The sequence below is a fragment of the Arachis ipaensis genome, chromosome B3, assembly GCF_059453495.1.
Source record: "Arachis ipaensis isolate K30076 ecotype BB chromosome B3, ASM5945349v1, whole genome shotgun sequence".
Lineage (NCBI taxonomy): Eukaryota > Viridiplantae > Streptophyta > Magnoliopsida > Fabales > Fabaceae > Arachis > Arachis ipaensis.
In genome coordinates this window covers 6,010,001-6,024,260 of record NC_142438.1, presented here as the reverse complement: position 1 = coordinate 6,024,260, position 14,260 = coordinate 6,010,001, and positions in this window count along the sequence as shown.

Here is a 14,260-nt window from a genome sequence, read left to right as displayed (position 1 = left end):
TTGTTTTATTTAGAGAAAATGACAAATAGGTCCCTCACCTTTTGTCCCGCGGACATTTTTGTTCCTAACCATTGAAAAATACTTTTAAGTTCCTGACCTTCACAAAACTTGGACGGATCAGTCCCTGATGGAGGCATTTGGACGGAGGGACTAATCCGTCCAAATTTTATAAAGGTCAGGGACTTAAAAGTATTTTTTAGTGGTCAGAGACAAAAATATCCGTGGGACAAAACGTCAGAGACCTATTTGTCCTTTTCTCTTTTATTTAATATTTATTAATTATTATTATGAATATTAAATAAGGTAAGTTTTAGATTTTTTTCTCTAATATTATTATTATTATTTAATTTGCTCATAAAAATTAAATTATTTATGTTCATGTCTATATATATATATATATATACTAAAGAAGAAAAAAAAGTTAGAATTTGTTTTATTCAATATTCATTAATTATTGTTAAAATTAAAAAATATTAAATAAAATAAATTTTAATTGTTTTTGATTAATTTTTTATTATATTACCAAATATTTATGATAACTTTTATGATGAAAGTAAAAGAATTGTTTTTACAGTCATTTTGAAGTTATCTGTATTAAAAACTTTCTAGTATAAACAATAGGTTTAGCGAGGGTTGATGAAAACGGTATATGAAAGATTATTTATGAATTAATTTGGTTTTTAATGAGAGATTTTAATGTCTTTAAATTTGTTCATTTTGTTAACTCGCGTTATTAAAGTATTGTGTGGTACTTAATGTTGACACGTTAATAAAATGTATTAGTAGATAAAGAACTAATTTGACTCGCATAGATATCTTTTAAAAACCAAATAAATTGAAGTGTTAATTTTTTTAGGAACTAAATCAACGGTGTATTGTTTTAAAAAGTAATTTAAATATTAAATTATTAACTAATAAATAATAATTTATAATTTTAATTTTAAAAGTTTGTGATTATTTGAAAAAGTTGTGTGTAAAATTAAATAAATTAAAAAAAAAAGAGAGAATGAGCGAGATTCATATCTTGAAGATATTTTTTAGTGGACAGATTTACACCAGGCATATTATTGTGAAATATATATTTGAACAAATTTATTTATTTAGTTTATTTTTGTCAAAATAACATTGCTGAGAAAATTTAAGGGTATGGTACGGTTGAAAACTGGAATCTTGAAAAAGCTGTAGAAGCAAGTCAAGCTACTCTCTTCTATTAAAAAACAGCTGTTTAATTTTCAGCTTAGCAAAATAAGTTGATAACTTAATATAATTTTTTTTCTTGAAAGACATAATGTAATTTTTTTTTTCAGAAATTTTATATATCATTGTGAAGAGAAATCTGTTATTTTAAATATTTTATAAGTTTATTGTTAAAGTAATTTAAATATTAGGGTTAATAACTGTTTTCGTCCCTAAGGTTTGGGGTAAAAATCAAATTCGTCTTCGATATTTTTTTGTTATTAAAATCATCCTTAACGTTACAAAATATTTTAAAATCATCTTTTTATTCATAAACAAAATTTTTTGGACAATTTTATCCTTTAAATAAAAATAAAAAATATTAAAAAAAATCACCCCACCCCACCCCTTATCACTACCTAAAATAGAAAAAAAAAAAGCAAAAGACAAACGAAAGAAGAGAGAAACAGAGGGGAAGAAGAAAGAAAAGGAAAGGAAGAAAAGGGAGGTGACAGCGGAAAAGAGTGCGGCCGCCGCCGTTGCTGTCGTCATTGTGTCGTAACTAGAGAGAGAGACAAAACGAGGAGATGAGAGAGAGAACGAGAGAAGAGAGGAATAGAAGGAGAAGAAAGGAAAGGAAGAAGGAGGAGGTGACGGCAGGGAAGAGTGACGGCGGAGTAAAGCTGCTCTGTCGGCGTCGGTTCCATCACCGTCATTGAGCTTTTGGTGGTGAGGGACTCTCCTCTTCCTCTTTGCTCGATCTATCCTCTCCTCAACCACAACTGCGACGGTGGCGGCGACGGCAACTTTGCGGTGGTAGTAGCTTCCATGCCGTCGCTTCTTCCTCCTCTTTCCTTCAACCGCGATAGCGACGGACGGCAACAACACCACCCCTCTTCTCTGAGTTTTCTGCTTCTCTCTTTTTTCTCTCTTCTGTCTTCTCTCTTTTCTGTGTTCTCTCTCTTGAGTTTGAATTATTGGAATTTGAAATTTTCTGTCTTGAATTTTGAAGGATTGCTATTATTATTGATGAATTTTTTAATCTGAATATATTGTTGTTGATTCTGTGTTAGTTTTGTTTGATTTTCCCTTTGTGTTCATCAACATTATTATTGTTTGTTTGTTCATCAACATTATTATTTCTCCATTACTGTCTTAGATTTAATTACTGTCTTGGATCTATATAAGGCTTGCAATTCTTTCTCTCATGTTGCATTTAATTGTTTATTTTATTACAAATTGGTTGATGAATATATAGTGAAATTTTAGCTTAATGATTATATAATATTGTTTTGTCAAATTTTTTTAGCTTAATTTTTAGTTTAATTGAGTTGTTGCTATCAAGTTTTTTTTTTCTCTTTTTTCACTTTAAAATTGAGTTGCTTTGTTATTGTTGGTGTTGTGATGGGTTTAAGGTAAATGGATGGATGAAAAATGGTGTGGTGGTGGTAATAGTGATGACTGATGATGCAGGGGATAGTGGTGATAATGGGGGAGGATTTTTTTTTATTTTTGTTTAAGAGTAAAATTGTCCGAAAAATTTTATTTATGGACAAAAGGATGATTTTATAACGTTTTGTAATGTTGGGATGATTTTAATAACAAAAAAAGGTAGGGGACGAATTTGATTTTCACCCCAAATCTTAGGGACGAAAACAGTACTTAACTCTAAATATTATTATTTTTGTATGAATAGATATCATGATACCATTTATCAATAAAAAAAACAATATGAATATTTTTTTATTTTTTTTGTATTAATTTTTTTTTGGTTCACCAAGATATATAGAGTCAAATTTTAGATATATTAGATACAGAATTTTTTTGGTGACATTAGATACAGAATTTTGATATCATATTATATAATACTATTTATTCTAAAAATTTAAAATTAATAAAAAAATAATATGAACGGTTATATCCCTAACAATAAATTTGTTGATGATGTATAACTTGTCTGATTTAAAAATAAAATTGTCTTCACCTAAAAAAATGATATGCGTTAACTTTATAAGAACACGACAGTATTAAATGCTTGCAAAATTATTCTGATGTTCAAACAAAAAATATATAAATGAGTCAAGTATATTCTGAATAATAAATAATTTATATTTTTTTCTTAAAATTTTATTATATTTTGCAGGGATATCAAAATTAGTTATTAGTAAATTTGCTGTCATGATTAATTATATTGTGTTATATCAAATACAATATAAAAACTTATATAATTTAATCTTTGTCTCTCTCAACTTCTGTTTTCTAATATTAATTTTTTAGTCACCGTTTTCCATTCAAACACAATCTTACTTAATACTAAAATTACTCAATTTTTTCTTTCTAACTTTCTCTCTACTAGTCACTAGGCACATCACTTCTATCTAAAGTTTCATCACATCGTCTGATACGTAACACAATAATTTATCAATTAATTATGCAGCCATGTTCATTCATAACGAGATCTCATAATTTTTGTCTGAAAGACTCCTACCATACAAACTCTTTATGATGCAATTAAATTCTGATTATATGGGATTGAAAACTATTTGGCACAATTTTCACCTTTATAATAGGGAAATGGGAGCATATTTTCGACATTATTCAATTTATTGTTGCTTTATAATATTTTTCAATTTAAATTATTAGATACCACTTTGAATTGTATATTTGAACTATTATTATTACTGTCCACACTTCACACGTTGTGAAATGTAAGAATTGAAGCATGTGCCAATAAACGAATTAGCAGGCTAACTTGCTACGGAATTTCAATTCGACAAGATTGTGTTTGTTGGTTTCCACGTGGCACAATATGGAGTTATGGACCATCTTATTCTGTCGTTGGTTTTTTATGGCTGCTGCTGCTGCTGCTAGTGCTATCACGTTTTTACTATTTTAAGCATGTGACATTGTGACAATATCTTTTACTGTTTTATTAAAAATATAATTATTCTTATATTTTTTTATTTAATTAATTTAAAAAAATAATTTTATAATATTGTATTAAAACTTTATTATTAGAGATTTAGTATTCGATCTTTATTAATTTAAAAAAAAATCACTATAAATCCAATAATAAAAAAATTTATGCAATTTCAAAAAAAAATTATGTAAAATAATGTATTAGAGATATAATTTTTTATGTATTTTTTTATTAACTTAAACTTCTAAAAGAAATAATTTTATGACAAATTTTATTTATTAATAATTTATTTTCTTTAATATTAAAATTTTCTTCTATTTTTAACTATACTTTCAAATATTAATAGAATTTTATAACCATCACCACCTATCTTATAAGCATTTTATATATACTCAAGACTGGGACTATCAATTGATGTGAAATCAAACATGTCACGTATAATAAACGTGGATTAACCAAAAATCTAAGAATGAAGATGGCTCACTTCACCCAAATAATTAAATAAATACAATAAAACGAACGGATAGCAAACCTATGGTGGAGTATGGCCTTTCATCGTTGATATATTTTCCCCCAGCTCACATAGTCAAGAGAACATGTGTGTATATAATTTTTTTATGATATATTTGCCTCCGATAGATATATGATGGAAACATCTATATTAATATTATAGAAGGATAAAGTATTAAATTGGTCCCTGGTTTTTAAGATTTAAAGTGTCTTATTTGAATTAAAAAAAAGTTTCATTTAGCTTTAATATAGTCCAACAGTGAAGTCAAAGTTAAATAATTAACGGAATGTCTTACATGACCGCAATACAAGAACAAAGTCGATAATTTGGAGAATAAATACAAGTTCTAGAGGCACAAAATCAACCGTGAATACATCAATACATTTATTTATTATTTTTCTTACAATTTAAATGAAATATTTTCTATAGAACTAAGGAGAATGATAAATAAATGTATTGATGTATTTAGGATTGATTTTGTGCCTTTGGAGCTTATATTGTTCTCCAGATTATCGACCTTGTTCTTGTACTTCTGTCATGTAGGACATTCTGTTAATTATTTAACTTTGACCTCACGGTAGGACTACATTGAAGTTAAATGAAACTTTTTTAGATTCAAATAGAATACTTTAAACCTTAAGGACTGATGCGTGAGCATCTTTCCTATCTTTTCCTAGTGAATTTGCATCTAACTTATTGAGTTTAATTAAGAATTAATTATATTTTACCCACTATGGATGCTATTTTGAGTTTTGTGCAATTTTATTCATTTTAGGTAGCATTCGGATGGATTTGATGAAGTTTCTGCAGAGAAAGAGAAGAAACCAAGGAGATGACCAGCGAATACCGACGCAGACGCATGGCTCACGCGACCGCGTGGAATGGAGGAAATCGCAATGACGCGATCGCGTGCCTGACGCGATCGCGTGCCTGACGCGAACGCGTGGACTGGAATCTGTACAAATGACGCGAACGCGAGACCGACGCGTACGCGTGACATCCGCCACATGCAGAAAACACAGAAAAACGCTGGGGGCGATTTCTGGACTGTTTTGACCCAGTTCTTAGCACAGAAATCACAGATTAGAAGCTGCAGAAGGGACAAATCAAGTGGTCCCCACCCATCAGCTGAAGACTTGTTAATTAATTCGAATTTAAATTCAAATCTTATTTTAGGAAAAGATATTATTTTAATTTTAATTTTAGAAATTTGATTTTTAAATTATTAGGATTAGTTATAAAAGGGATCCCAATAGGGTGGTTTCATAAGAACATTCCACAACATTATTCCATACAAATTTACATTCCATATTTCATGAGCAACTAATCCTCCATTGTTAAGGTTAGGAGCTCTGTCTATTGCATGGATTGATAATATTATTTTTCTATTTTAATTTATGTTTTGATTTATATTTCAATAATTGTTTTCGTTCTTTATTTTATGAATTTAGGTGGAACGGAAGTATGACCCATGTTCTATTTGAGTTCTTGTATAACTTGGAAAAGCTCTTTACTTGAACAATAGCTTGAAAACATATTATCCTGAATTTCTAATTGTTCGTATTTAACGGGATACGTGACATATAATCCCTTTATTTTTGGATAATTAGGATTCTTGTGGCATATAAACTAGAATTTGATCATCACCCTCTAATTGGAATTAATTGACTAAGGAATTGGCAGTTGATGAATTTTAGAGGAGACTAGGAAGGTCTAAGGAATTAGGGTCTAGTCACAAATAGTTTGCCATAAATTAAATCTTACATGATTAAAATTAGTTAATAAGAAAAGTCAATCCAGAAAATAGATAACTCTGAAACCTTAACTGCTTTTTCAATATTTTATTCCTCACCTATTCACCTGCCTATCTTCAAACTCTTCTTTATTGTTTAATGTTTTTGAACTCTCAATTACTCTTTTCTGTTTGTCTAACTAAGCCTATCAAATACTATTGTTACTTAATCCATCAATCCTCGTGGGATCGACCCTTACCCACGTAAGGTATTACTTGGTACGACCCGATGCACTTGCCGGTAAGTTAGTAAGTTACAAATACCGCACCAAGTTTTTGACGCCGTTGTCGGGAATTGACTGTGATTAACAACTATTAGTTGTTTGATTGTTTAGATTAGGCGTTTTAATTTTAATTTTATTTAAATATTATTTTCTTATTTTTCGAAAAAAAATTCCCTTATTTTCTTTTTTTTTTCCCCCTCTGTTCGTTTATTTTTTTTACTTTTAAAGATTTTTTTTCTTCTTTAGTCCGTTTTAATTTTTTATTTATTTTATTTTATTTTTATTTTATTTTATTTTATTTTTTATTATTTTATTTTATTTTTATTTTATTATTTTACACAGGTTACCTCACAGGGACTTCTCTGCACTCTGACGTAGAGAGTCCCATTTTTTCTTGTTTTCTGCTTGTGTATGCGCAGGAACAGAGACAAAGAACATCTTTTAGACTTTGATCCTGAACCTGAAAGAACTTTCAGGCGACGTTTACAACAAGCAAGACTTTGTAAGACTGCAGAATCCACTATGGCAAATAATAACGCTAATGCCAATGTGGTAAATCCGAATGGGGATGATCAACAGAGGAGAGTGCTTGGCTCTTATTCTGCTCCTACTGCAGATCTTTATGGAAAGAGCATTGTGGTGCCTCCTATAACTGCAAACAACTTTGAGTTGAAGCCACAATTGGTCACCCTGGTGCAACAAAATTGCCAGTATCATGGTCTTCCTCACGAAAATCCGAATCAATTTATATCTGATTTTCTACAGATATGTGATACTGTGAAGACAAATGGAGTGAACCCAGAGGTGTACAAACTCATGCTTTTTCCGTTTGCTCTGAGGAATAAAGCAAAGCTATGACTAGATTCACAACCAAAGGAGAGTCTGAATACTTGGGACAAGGTTGTTACAGAGTTTCTCAATAAATTTTTCCCACCAAAGAAGCTGACTAAGCTTAGGTTAGAGGTTCAGACCTTCAGACAGAAGGAGGGAGAAACACTTTATGAAGCCTGGGAGAGATACAAGCTACTGACTAGGCAATACCCTCCGGACATGTTCTCCAAATGGACCCAACTTGATATCTTTTATGAAGGCTTGGGTGAGATGTCCAAGATGAGCTTAGATACCTCTGCAGGTGGTTCATTGCACAAGAAGAAGACACCAGAGGAGACTATTGAGCTGATTGAATTGGTTGCAAGCAACCAATATTTATACTCATCTAACAGGAAATCTGTGAACTCTGAGACCCCCAAAAGAGAGGCGTGTTGGAAGTAGAAACTGTTAATGCTCTTTTTGCTCAGAACAAGCTGATGTCTCAGTAAATAAATCTACTTACTCAACAGATGGGTGGCATGCAAGTCTCAGATATCAACACCCAAAATCCACCACAGGAAGTCTCCTATGACATGGCAGGTAACTTTATGCAAAATGATAATTATGATTAGGCTCAACCCTCTTCTGAATAGGTGAATTACATGGGGAGTGGTCCGAGGAATCCCAACAATGATCCATATTCCAAGACATACAATCAGGGGTGGAGAAATCACCCAAATTTTGGGTGGAGAGATCAACCTCAGAGACCTCAGAACTTCAACAATAGTTCTCAGGGCGGTTTTCAACAGAACAACTATAATAACAGCCAATTTCAGTCTCAGCAACAACAACCACCTCAGCAGGCAAGTTCTAAATCCCAAGAAGATTCTAAATGGGAGATGATGATGAGTTTCATACAAGAAACCAGAGCCTCCATTAAAAACTTGGAGGTGCAAATGGGTCAAATGAGCAAGCAATTACCTGAAAGGTCTTCAAATACATTCCCTGGTGATACAGTGGTGAACCCAAGAGAAGATTGCAAGGCTATTCAATTGAGAAGTGGTAAGGTAGCTGGTTTTGAGACCAAGGTCAATGAAGATCTAGTTGAAAAGGAAACTCCAGAGGAGAAGAAGGAAGAAGTAGAGCACGCCCCTCCTAAGCGTGCAGACAACCCGTTTTCTGACTCTCTTGACACTTATCCCACCTTACCAAAGGCCCCTGAATACAAGCCAAAAATGCCATATCCTCAGAGGCTTCAGAAGGCGTCCAAAGAAAAGCAATTCTCTAAATTTTTAGATGTTTTCAAGAAGCTGCAGATCAACATTTCTTTTGCAGAGGCTCTGGAGCAAATGCCTCTCTACGCTAAATTTATGAAAGAGTTGTTGACGCACAAGAGGAATTGGAAGGAGCAAGAAACCGTGGTGTTAACCAAGGAATGCAGTGCTATTATTCAACACGCCCTTCCTAAGAAGATGCCAGACCCAAGAAGCTTTGTCATTCCTTGCACCATTGGAGAAGTCGGCATTCAGAGAGCTTTATGTGATCTTGGAGCTAGCATCAACCTCATGCCACTTTCAGTGATAAAAAAGCTTCAAATTGAGGAGGTAAAACCTACTTGTATTTCTCTTCAACTTGCTGATCTTTCTATTAAATTACCTGTGGGTGTGGTTGAAGATTTACTTGTTAAAGTAGGACTATTTATTTTCCCTGTTGATTTTGTTATATTAGACATGGAAGAGGAGATAAAACCCTCTATTATACTTGGTAGACCATTTTTAGCTACAGGTAGAGCTCTAATTGATGTGCAAAAGGGTGAATTAACCTTGAGGGTCAATGAAGAACAGGTGGTCCTAAATGTTTTTGAAGCCCTCAAGCACCCCAATGATTCTGAGGGGTGTATGAAAATAGATGTTATTGAACCACTTGTTCAAGAAGTACTGGAAACTGAGGTACTTAATGATGTTCTAGATCCTATTTCTAAGTGTGACTTAGTTGAAGTTGACAATTCACCACCCCAAAAGGAGCTGATGAACACGCCAATCAAGGAGGAGAAAGCCCCCAAGCTTGAGCTCAAACCCTTACCCCCTTCTCTGAAATATGTGTTCTTGGGTGGAAATGATTCATATCCAGTAATTATTAGCTCTTCCCTGAAGCCTGAAGAGGAAGAGGCACTTGTTTAGTGCTCAAGAGCCATAAAACAGCTCTTGGGTGGACCATTAGTGACTTGAAAGGGATTAGTCCAACCAAGTGTATGCACAAGATCCTCCTTGAAGATGATACCAAACCAGTTGTGCAACCACAAAGGAGACTCAATCCAACTATGAAAGAGGTGGTCCAAAAAGAGGTAATGAAGTTATGGGAAGCAGGTATTATTTACCCTATTTCTGACAGTTCTTGGGTAAGTCCTGTGCAGGTAGTTCCTAAGAAAGGAGGGATGACAATAATCAAGAATGAAAAGAATGAGCTTATTCCTACAAGAACAGTCATAGGATAGAGAATGTGCATAGATTACAGAAGGCTCAACACTGCTACAAGGAAGGATCATTTCCCCCTCCCTTTCATTGATCAGATGCTTGAGAGGTTAGCTGGTCATGCTTTTTATTATTTTCTAGATGGATATTCTGGATATAATCAAATTGCAGTGGACCCTCAAGATCAAGAGAAGACAGCATTCACATGCCCCTTTGGAGTATTTGCCTACAGGAGAATGCCATTTGGACTTTGCAATGCTCCAGCAACTTTTCAGAGGTATATGCTTTCAATTTTTTCTGATATGGTTGAAAAGTTTATTGAGATATTTATGGATGACTTTTCTGTTTTTGGTAATTCTTTTGAATCCTGTCTTAAACATTTATCTCTTGTCTTGAAACGGTGTCAAGAATCAAACCTTGTTTTAAATTGGGAAAATGCCATTTTATGGTTACAGAAGGCATTATTCTTGGACACCGGATTTCAAGTAAGGGGATTGAGGTTGACAGAGCAAAGGTGGAGGTAATTGAAAAATTTCCACCACCAACTAATGTTAAGGCAATTAGGAGTTTCTTGGGTCATGCAGGATTTTATAGAAGATTTATAAAGGATTTTTCTAAAATTGCTAAACCATTGAGCAACCTGTTGGTTGTTGATGTTCTTTTTGTCTTTGATTCTGATTGTCTGCATGCTTTTGAAACTCTGAAAGCAAAATTTACCTCTGCTCCCATTATAGCTCCCCCTGACTGGGATTTACCATTTGAATTAATGTGTGATGCTAGTGATTTTGCTATAGGAGCTGTTTTAGGACAGAGGCATGGTAAGCTTGTACATGTCATTTATTATGCCAGTCGTGTGTTAAATGATGCTCAAAAGAATTACACAACTACAGAAAAGGAATTATTAGCTGTTGTGTATGCTGTTGATAAGTTTAGGTCCTATTTACTTGGTTCTAAGGTTATTGTTTATACTGACCATGCTGCTTTGAAGTACCTTCTAACTAAGCAGGATTCTAAACCAAGATTAATCAGATGGGTGTTGCTCCTTCAAGAGTTTGATATTGAGATAAAAGACAGGAAAGGGTCAGAAAATCAAGTAGCTGACCATCTCTCCAGAATTGAACCTGAAGTAGGAGTACAACCACCCACAGCTGTAACTGAGACATTTCTGGATGAGCAATTGTTCCTCATTCAGCAGGCTCCATGGTTTACAGACATTGCAAATTATAAAGCCATGAATTTTATCCCAAGGGAGTATAGTAGGCAACAAGTGAAGAAGCTATTGACTGATGCAAAGTACTACATTTGGGAGGAACCATACCTTTTTAAAAGGTGTTCAGATGGAATTATCCGGAGGTGTGTTCCAGATGAAGAAAAACAGCAGATTCTTTGGCACTGTCATGGTTCTGAGTATGGAGGCCACTTTGGTGGTGAAAGGACAGCTACAAAGGTCCTTCAGAGCGGGTTTTACTGGCCGACTCTCTTCAGAGACTCAAGAGCATTTGTAAAGCACTGTGACAGATGTGAAAAAGCCACGAATCTCCCTGCCAACCATGAAATGCCACAGCAGGATATTCTTGAGGTTGAGTTGTCTGATGTGTGGGGTATTGATTTCATGGGACCTTTTCCACCCTCACATTCAAACAACTATATTCTAGTGGCAGTTGATTATGTGTCCAAGTGGGTGGAAGCTGTGGCTCTACCTACTAATGATGCCAAGGTGGTAATGAGCTTTCTTCAGAGGTATATCTTTAGCCGATTTGGCGTTCCAAGGACACTCATTAGTGATGGAGGAAGTCACTTTTGTAACAGACAGCTGGATTCTCTTCTGCACAGATATGGAGTCCGTCATAAGGTGGCAACCCCCTATCACCCTCAGACGAGTAGACAGGTTGAAGTTTCCAACATGGAACTTAAGAGAATTCTAGAGAAGACCGTCAGCATTTCAAGAAAGGACTGGTCTAGGAAGCTTGATGATGCTCTCTGGGCATACTGGACAGCGTACAAGACTCCAATTGGCATGTCCCCTTATCAGTTGGTCTATGGTAAAGCCTGTCACTTGCCAGTTGAGTTAGAGTACAAGGCTTACTAGGCAATCAGATATCTGAATCTTGATTCAGAAGCTGCGGGAATTAAGTGGAGGCTTCAGTTGAATGAGCTTGATGAATTCAGATATTCAGCTTATGAGAATGCCAATCTCTATAAGGAAAGAACCAAGTTACTGCATGACAAGAAGATTGCCATCAGAATCTTTGAGCCAGGACAGAGAGTGCTTCTATACAATTCAAGGCTCAAATTCTTTCCCAGGAAGCTGAAATCCCGGTGGTTAGGACCATTTGTGGTTACCAGAGCTTCACCGTATGGTCATGTGGAAATACAGGAAGAGAATTCTGACAGAAAATTTACAGTGAATGGCCAGAGGTTGAAGCACTATCTTGGAGGCGAGATTGATCGCCAGAGGTCCACTCATCTGCTGAACTAGCAGAGCTGACCGTCAAGCTAGTGACGTTAAAGAAGCGCTTGTCGGGAGGCAGCCCGATAATTTCGTATCCTTAGTTATTTTTTGTAGTAGTAGTTTTCTTACTTATTTAATTTTTATTAAGTTCTCACTAATTTTCTGATCATGCAGCTATGTTATTCCAGGAACCGAACACCTCAAGCTATATTTCAAAAAAAAAAAAAAAGCGGGGGAGGTACACGACGCGCAAGCGTCATTGACGCGAACGCGTCAATCATGTGTCTGTAAAAAATAAAAATTGACAGAGAGTTGCGCGGGAGTGGCGCTGGACTCATGCCTTTCGCACGCGAACACGTACCTCAGGCGTTCGCGTCGTTTGTGATTTTTGCTTTGCACGCGGGCGCATCACCCACGCGGACGCGTGACCCGAAAAATCAACGTAAAAGGTGTCTGGACAGAGAGTTATGCTGGCTTGGGGATGGAAGTATGCTAAAAGCACAAATTTTGTCACGACGCGTGACTGACGCGTTTGCGTCAGTTGCACATATGGCTATCCACGCAAGCGCGTGCACGACGCGAACGCGTCGTATGAAAATTTGGCTCCCAAACCATGCGAACAGAAAGTCACGCGGGCGCGCAGCTGGCTTCGCGCGAATTGCACAAAATCCAGGGCACGCGAACGCGTGCCTGACGCTAACGCGTCATTATGAAGAATGTGCGACGTACGCGGTCGCGTGCTGTACGCGAACGCGTCATTTGCGCCGCCCAGTTTTCTTTCTCTCTCTCTCCCAATCCCTATTCTCTCTTGTTCTTTTATCCTTTCCTTTTTCTTTCATAAAAATATTTGTCTCTTTCTATTTTCAGTTCTTCTTTGCTTGAGGACAAGCAAACCTTTAAGTTTGGTGTTGACGCTTTGCTTAAGGGTTTTCTGTTTATTCCTATGGCACCAAAAGGGAGGCGAATCATCTTCACAAAGGAGCACAACCTGAAGAATAAAATGACCGCTCAGATAACTAAGGTGGTTGAGTTCCTTTCATTTTTTTTCCTTCCCACTTTTATTATATATGTTCCGGTTTTCTGCTAGTTTGCTTTGTTTGCTGCATGATCCTTTATTAGTAGATTCATAGGTTATAGTTTAATTTTTCTGTTAAGTGCTTTAATTCTAAAAGATGTCTCATGTATTGCCCACTAAGCTTGAAATCAAAAAGAAAGAAGAACAGATGTAGTGCATGAGAATTTGAATCTAATTTTTAGAATAGTCTCACTTACTTAGATGTGGTGGTATTTTCTGTGATTCTGAATGAATGCTCGAACAGTGCATATTTTTTATAGTGAAGTTTATGAATGTTAAAATTGTTGGCTCTTGAAAGAATGATGAAAAAGAGAAATGTTATTGATAATCTGAAAAATCATAAAATTGATTCTTGAAGCAAGAAAAAACAGTGAAAAACACAAAGCTTGCAGAAAAAAAAATAATAATAAAATAAAGAAAAAAAAAAGAAAAAGCAAGCAGAAAAAGCCAATAACCCTTTTAACTAAAAGGCAAGGGTAAAAAGGATCTAAGGCTTTGAGCATTAATGGATAGGAGGGCCCAAAGGAATAAAATCCTGGCCTAAGCGGCTAAATCAAGCTGTCCCTAACTATGTGCTTGTGGCGTGAAGGTGTCAAGTGAAAAGCTTGAGACTGAGCGGTTAAAGTCGTGATCCAAAGCAAAAAGAGTGTGCTTAAGAACTCTGGGAACCTCTAACTGGGGACTCCAGCAAAGCTGAGTCATGATCTGAAAAGGTTCACCCATTTATGTGTCTGTGGCATTTATGTATCCGGTGGTAATACTGGAAAACAAAATACTTAGGGTCATGGCCAAGACTCATAAAGTAGCTGTGTTCAAGAATCAACATACT